Genomic DNA, 7,448 nt, shown 5'->3' with positions numbered 1-7,448 from the left:
GAACATCAGGAGGCTTTTGACGGGGTCAAAGACAGCCTCCTGCATGCACCAATACTGGTGCTTCCAGATCCCGATCGTTCTTTCAGCGTCGTCTGTGACGCTTCGGGTTTTGCCATCGGCTGTGCACTGCTGCAAGCAGACGCCGAGGGGTGAGATCTGGTGATCGCATTCGAATCTCGTCAGGTTAAGGCTACGGGGTAGAACTACCCAGTCCACGACAAGGGATAAACAGCGATGAAGTATACACTTGTCAAGTTCAGAGTGCACCTGCTGGGCTCAAAGCCGTTTATAATCTACACAGATCATGCGTCATTACGCACTGCGACTCAGTCGCCTCACCTCCTGCAAAAATGGCCAGGTGGCTCTCCTTCCTCGCCAAATGTAACTTCGAGTAAAAATATAAGCCATGAAAGTAGATTGCTTTGACTGATGCGTTGTCACGCAGACCGGATTATAAGCTTGCTCATGTCACGATGGTGACGTTGTCAGTGACAGATTTGATCCGCGCCGCATACGCGGGTGATGATATGTGCGTAGCACTGCTACGGGCCTTCGGAAGCAAGGAGTTTTGAAACTCGAGCAAGAAATTGTCGTCGCGACTGCGCGGACGGCTGCACCGAAAATTGCTGAATAATGGGTTGCTGTATTATAGCACCGACTCGACGGATACGCCACGAATTGTGGCTCCTCACGATGAGAATTTGAGGTACCGTATCTTCTTTGACGGTCGTGAGAAGATCTACAGCTTCGTGAGTTGCCAGTACTGGTGACCCAAGCTGTATAAATGGACGAGCACATATGTGCGCACGTGTATGACGCCTCAAAGGGTGAACTCTCTCCAAAAACGGCGGTGCCGCTGTCCAGTTTGCCGGTACCCTCAGGGTGTTGCCACATTCCATAAGTATGGACTTTGTATTTGGTCTGCCGAAGGACATTGCAGGCAACACGGGTGTCGTGGTCTTCGTTGACTGATTGAGCAAAATGGCTCATCTTTCTGCGGTGCCGGACACCATCGGCTGTGTCGGTACAGTGACGCTGTTTGTGGATCGTGACTTTCAACAACATAAGCCTGGAGTCAACTGCTCTGACAAAGACCCACGCTAAACTGAGAAGTTTTGGTTGAAGATCTTCAAAGTGCTGGGCACCAAGCTGGATATATCAACAGTGGACCATCCGCGGACCAGTGGTCAAACTGAGCGCTTGAAATGCATCGACGAGGACGTCCTTTGCACCGTCTACGCTGAGACTCCGAGGCGCTGGAGCGCCATGCTGCCACTCGTAGAATTTGCTCTGAACAATACAGTGCATTCATCTACCAGCTACACTAGTGATTGGGCTTCTTAATTCTCGCTTCCCGCCGACGCCGCCATCCTATTGCTCAGGGCTTGGTAAGGGAGGTAAAGCCGAACGGCTAGCTGATGTCAGCCCCCTCACTGTTCAGAAAAGAAGTTAATGACTTCTTGTCTTCCTACCCGAGTGCCTTACGACGCGTTCGCGATGCGATGGCTGAAAGTCAAGACATGTAGAAAGAATTTGGAGACAAAATTGCAAAGAAATTTGAAACACTTTGAGATCGGAGATCTGGTTCATCAAAGGCTAGAAACATTTCTACATATGCAATTTATGCTGTCTATAAGATGAAGCTCCGTCCACAATTTATCGGACAATTCAAGGTTGTTGCCAAGCGATGCCTCGCGCATACGCTTAACCTTTCGAGACGAATGCGCACCCACCCGATGTTTATGTGGGCTAAACATCGGGTGGGTGCGCATATCCCAGTACGGCTTAAGCTGTACTGGGATATGGCCCAAGTGAACGCGGAAGCGTTGGCGCCGGAGCGGCGCTCACAGGCGTTCGACCATCCAGAAGTTAAACTAGCAACTACATTTGAGCACGGAGTGCAACGATCTCTATCTCCAGCAGCGCCAAGCGCATCACTGTCGCATGAAGCGACGCATCCGTCTGCTCAAAGGCTAGGAACCGCTTCGACAGAGCGCGATAGTCCTCAACGTGAGGCAGCCGTTGTACAACGTGCTCCAAGCTCTCGAGGTCTTCCGCGCGGCAGTATGCGATCCCAGCATGACGCACAGGAGGGTCCCGATCGCGACGGACCTTGTCCTCAAGAGCTCGAAGAGCATTGCGAGACACCGGACGGCGATCGACCAAGTCGTTATCGTCCGCCGACGACTCTTCTCAACAAGAACGGTGGTGTCCACTATCACGTAGAACGTCTCGTGGGTCGACGTCGTCGGCAGGGTCAAACCCAATATATTGTGAAGTGGAGGGGATACCCAAACTCCGAGTGTTCGTGAGATTTTGAAGCTCCACTGCTCAGACGTCGTGGACGCTTATTATCAAAGGGATCATGACACGGAGCCGAAGGACCATTAGCTGAGCTCAATCTATGGCCTCGAGCTGCTGTGGTCGGGGACTCATCCGTGTGAGAGACCAGAGATAGTGAGCGTGAGAATCAATCCATAAGACGCAGGGCGACAACCGAAGAAAGTCGGCGACGCGCCTCAAGTTTGACAAACACAAACCAAAGATATGGGCTCCAAACGCGCGTCCACCTTTCTGTGGCTCAACTATTAGTTGCGCAGCGAGGAAGTTTTCCGGTGTCGCTGCACCCATCGTTCGAAGAGCTCTTCGTCATCTACAGCGGTTTGCCAGGGGCGAGCACCACAGGAACCGTCCGCATTGCGAGTAACGCGGAAACTATCCATTGGGGTTTCTGGAGATACCAAGAAGCGACCTCGGAGAGATTTTCGTTGGTCAAGCTCTTCTTGTGTAGTGGCCATATGCCCAACGGTCGAGTGATCGCGCCCCTCGCTTCTGCAGCGAGATCCGCCGAGCGGAAACCGTATTCCACACGAGGGTCAAGGACTACCTGTGAATCCGGGTGAATGCGAGCCGCCCTGCGGGCCCAATCCAGCTGCTCCTTCTGTGCCTCGTCGAGGTGATTGGTAATGATGCCACCTCCTCCGGAAGTCGAGAGTTCGAGGAACGGATACAGCGTCCGCAAGGTTCGATCAGGGCTCACGTCGCGCCGCTGAGGTATCTCGCCCTTTTTTTCTTCCTATCGTGGGTAAGGAGTATATAACTCTTAGTCGACTTCCTCCAAATCGTCGACGATGTAATTCATCGCCCATGGCGGGCGAGGTGCGCTGTCCGAAGTTGCACCGCGTGCAGGAGACGAAGGGCTCTGCTCGCGACCGTTTTTTGAACCAGCGAGGCTGGAACTTCGACGCAGGGTTCATTGAGCAGAGAATACGTGCAGAAGGTTCTGAGGATGTTGTAGTGTCTTAGACACGCGAGCCTCGTTCGAGGCGATAGTTGAATGTGAATTGTAGATGTTCACAATCTTTTGGGGAGCGTGTAATGGGGTCACATAAGATGGTGTGATCAAAAATGGTGTGATTCACACAAAATGGTTTAAATTACACACTTTGTCGTTACCACACAATGGGGTGGCTACAATTAAATAAGGATTCATTACGTTGCTGGAACAGCCAGTAGTCATACATTTGATTAGGTTTTACTTCATAGATAGGAGAAAAATCTATAGGCAGCTTTGCCGCAGATAGGACCCGGAAATATAGCTTACAATTTTAACGGAGAGCTCATAAGCCTTGGTTATAGTTGTATTTACTCTTGAAGTAAGCGGATTGCGATCCGCTACACTTATGGTTCTTAGTATAGAACAAAGGTCGCCGACCATAAATAAGCTTCCTATAAGGGAAAGAGCTACGGCAGCCTTGCTGCATGCACTGTTTGAGCTATTGGGCACCAAATTCTCCATGTCAACAGCAGCATACCTTGAAGCTTATGGTCAAGCAGAACGTATGAATCGAGTTCTGGAGGAAATACTGCGTCATTACACTACGTCGTTCAAAGGTGTAAAGTGAATTTCTCTTTCTCGCAGAATTTGCGTTGACCAACTCGACGCATGTCACGACAGGTCAATCGCCGTCTTGTAAACTATGGTATTAATTCTAGGAAATCTGCTTTCATAACGGGAGATGTCTCTTCCTCGAGTGGGGGAGTAATTATGGCTATAGCGCCACAGCCAGACCTAAATACTGCTACAGAGTTTAAAGCGAATTTTGACTCAGTGAGACCTCTTTACGACATGACAGGTCGTGAGGTACAGTACGTCAATGAAGAGACAAGCCATTGTGTGATTTCGTTGAGACGCAATTGAGAGAGCTCAGGATCTGCAAAAAAAGACAAGCAGATAAGAGCGGATGGAATATTGAGAAGAATAATAAGGTCAATGATCTAGTACTACCGACCAGCATGGCAAATCTAGCCGAACATACAATGTTCAATTTGGGAAGCAGAAAGTCTTTGCCAATGTTCATTGGACAAGTTAGGGTGTCGAAATGCAGTGGTGGTGCGTACACATTAGCCATCTCTATACGCATGCGCCTACATCCTACATATTACGTGGGTAGGCTAAAGTCGTATCATTCGAGTGGATCTGCCGATATTACTATACCTTTGCTACCGATCATGAAGTTCTTCCATCCATCCACGAAGAGCAACCAACTCATCACCCTGGAGATTCTTCTCGGCGTATAAGCGTTAAACATCAAAGAATTGCTTCTTTACTTATCTCAACGCTTGTAGGCGAGAATGGTACTCACTAGGTATACCCGAGAGCCTGCCTCTTCAACAAATAACAACAGGTGTTCATTCGCCAATTCACAAGACTTCTCGTCCTTCCGGAGTCGAGCTAATTCATCATGTACCTGCTGATACCGTAGTTAAAAACGGGACTCCAATGCTAAGGATTGGGCAGATCCATCGGTCATAACGTCAAGGTATGAGTTTTGCTTTGCAACAAGGTTATAAAGGGTATTGCTGCAATCTTCAGCGTCGAGCAGCGCTGTCGCAATACCTCAATCCCCCCGCAATGAGCGTTTTTCTACTTCCGGAGTGGCTCAATCGTTTCTCAAGTTCAGCCCCACCCCTGCTATTAGACTCTAATGGAGAGCGTCTTTGAGTAGTTGAGACGACTGTAGATCGCGAGGATCAATTATAGTGTCATCGCGGAAAGAATCAGTTGAACCATAAACGCTACAACAGAGTTTGTTGGCGCGGCTATTCATCGGACCTGGACATACGGGGACCTCGTCAGGCCTAGAGTCTGATTCCTCTGACGTGGTTCGCAGCTACGAGAATAGCTTGTAGTCGACACTACGACGACCAGAGCTTGGTTGTGCTCGGTCGTGACTGGGATTCCTACTAGTGCCAACTCGGCGAATCAGACGCTCCAACTTGTTCTCGTTCTCAAGGCGAACAAATGCCTACCAGGAGTCAATTTTAGCAGCGATGGACTGGGTCGGATCATCGCGATTGTTGATCCAGCGCTCACAATAAAACGCTCGTTGTCGGACTCTTGTCTCCATTTTGGTTGACAATGGAAATGTCAAAGGGTTCTGTAACCGTTCTTTGCCGTTAAAGACTTGAACGCTCTTCAATGTTGGTTTGTAAACTCGATCGCTTCATTGTTAAACGAAAAGTAAGTTGCCCCAAATGGTCTGCAAGGTATCAAAGTATTTCTGACCTTATAGAAGTTGATGTAATGGGTTACACTAGCCATTACATGAAGGTACATATATTTTCCTTCTGTATGCATTGTGAGTATTTATAAAAGAAGATTGCAGTCTGGTGTTCCCAAATGCACACATGACGTCTTATATGACGTCGCAAATATTCTGTGAGATACAGAAGGTTGGTTCTCACTTGGAGATATGTACTGTTGACTAGGCCGACGTGTCTCTGTGTTCAAAGTGGTTGACGTAAACCAGCCCTTTCAACTAGATATTCAGCGAAAATTATAGTTCAAGCATTTTGACGTTCAAGCTCCGTACATCCAAAATCTTACATCAGCTAAAGCTGAGATTTAACCTTAGTACACCCTTGATTTATAAGTCAAGAACTCAAGATTCTATAATTAAAAGCTCTAGGAGCTCTTGGGGTATTTTACATATAGCTAAAAAACATAACTCATTTTAATCTAGATGCAATTTTATCTTTATGGTCATAAGTTATTCTTCTTCTCTACAAGTTAAAACGGTCCTTCCCCCCACTTCGAGAATCGCTTTCTCGCCGCACAAGCTTGTGTGCTTTGTTTGAAGGACTACCACTCTCGTGCATATTCCTACTCCTCTGCGTGACGCTCATATTAGTTTTCCACCATGAGAATCGTCATATTAGGTGCATGTAATAGCTCCCATCCACCAAGTCGCGCACTTTACTCATTATGTTCAATCTCTTCGAAATTAAAGTCATTAAGTTACATCAAAGTTAAGTTTGTATGCTATCAGAAAGTTGATAAGTATTGACACCAAAACGAATCTGAGCGCCAGGGAGATGCGGGTATTTGAATTACCGAACAGTTCTGAAAAGGCGTGACGCCTGTATCAGCATGAGCTGGATTTTTCGAGTTAATCTCAATTAATGAGACGATGTGTTTCCATTAGTGTAATCGCTACACTCAAAAGCGTTTGCGGGGATTCTCACCACGCCGCTGAAACAGTTTGTTTAACCACCGGTATGTAAATGACTCACTGCAGACATGTCATCTGGTGTCATTCACCTTAAACAAATTAAATCATTTTTGGCTGTAAAGCGAGACTGCATTCGAAACATCTACCATGTTGGTATAATACTTTTACAGGATTGGCCTGCTTGTATCTTCATCGGTGACGATATTGCTGACAGCATGATTAGCCATTTTCTCAAGCTATCTCCTAAGACTTTAAGTCCAGTATAACTAAAGCGTATCGTATGACGGCCAAAAACCTTTTGATTAAATTTCCAACACTCTTTTGAGTCTGGGAATGCTGACCAAGGACACCTAAGCATACGAGCTGGGCTTAAATCTTTGTCGCCTTTACACTTGTTACACAAAGTTGAAAGCACATTGACGAGCAAGAGTTTCCATAGTTCTGAAATCTTGATGCGCTTCAAGTACACGTCTAGTCACTTTTTCCACGTATGCTCAGGAGTTCCCGGCCTAAACTATTTTGGTTCTAGATCGCAATCAGCTTAACCGCATTTTAGACTACTAATGGCATCGTGAAGGTATTGATTTGAAATGTACGACCTTGTGGAACCACACCGCACCATCGCTCCTTTTTTCTCGAGACTGTCATGATACATATCCTATGTAGCGGCCACAATGTTTTTATAGAGGGGGTTTCTTGTCGTACAATGTTCTGTATAAAAACTGTAGGTGTCTTCAGTTCAACATTTGTTGCTGCTTTTCACCGCTCGCCCGGTGTCTTGTACTTTTGTTATATAAGAACCACGATGTCTCGTAGAACTGAGACAATTTGGGAAGCATGGTCTGCGGTTTGGTCTCGCAAGGATAAGGTCACTGTAGATCTGCCAACGAGCTAAAGTCTGCTGAATTTCAGTGCAAATGCAGCGGGGCTGCT

This window comes from Plasmopara halstedii, assembly GCF_900000015.1.
Source record: "Plasmopara halstedii genome assembly, contig: Scaffold_292, whole genome shotgun sequence".
In the NCBI taxonomy this organism is placed as follows: Eukaryota; Oomycota; class Peronosporomycetes; order Peronosporales; family Peronosporaceae; genus Plasmopara; species Plasmopara halstedii.
The sequence above is the reverse complement of the archived record's forward strand: the minus strand, read 5'-3'. Positions refer to the sequence as shown.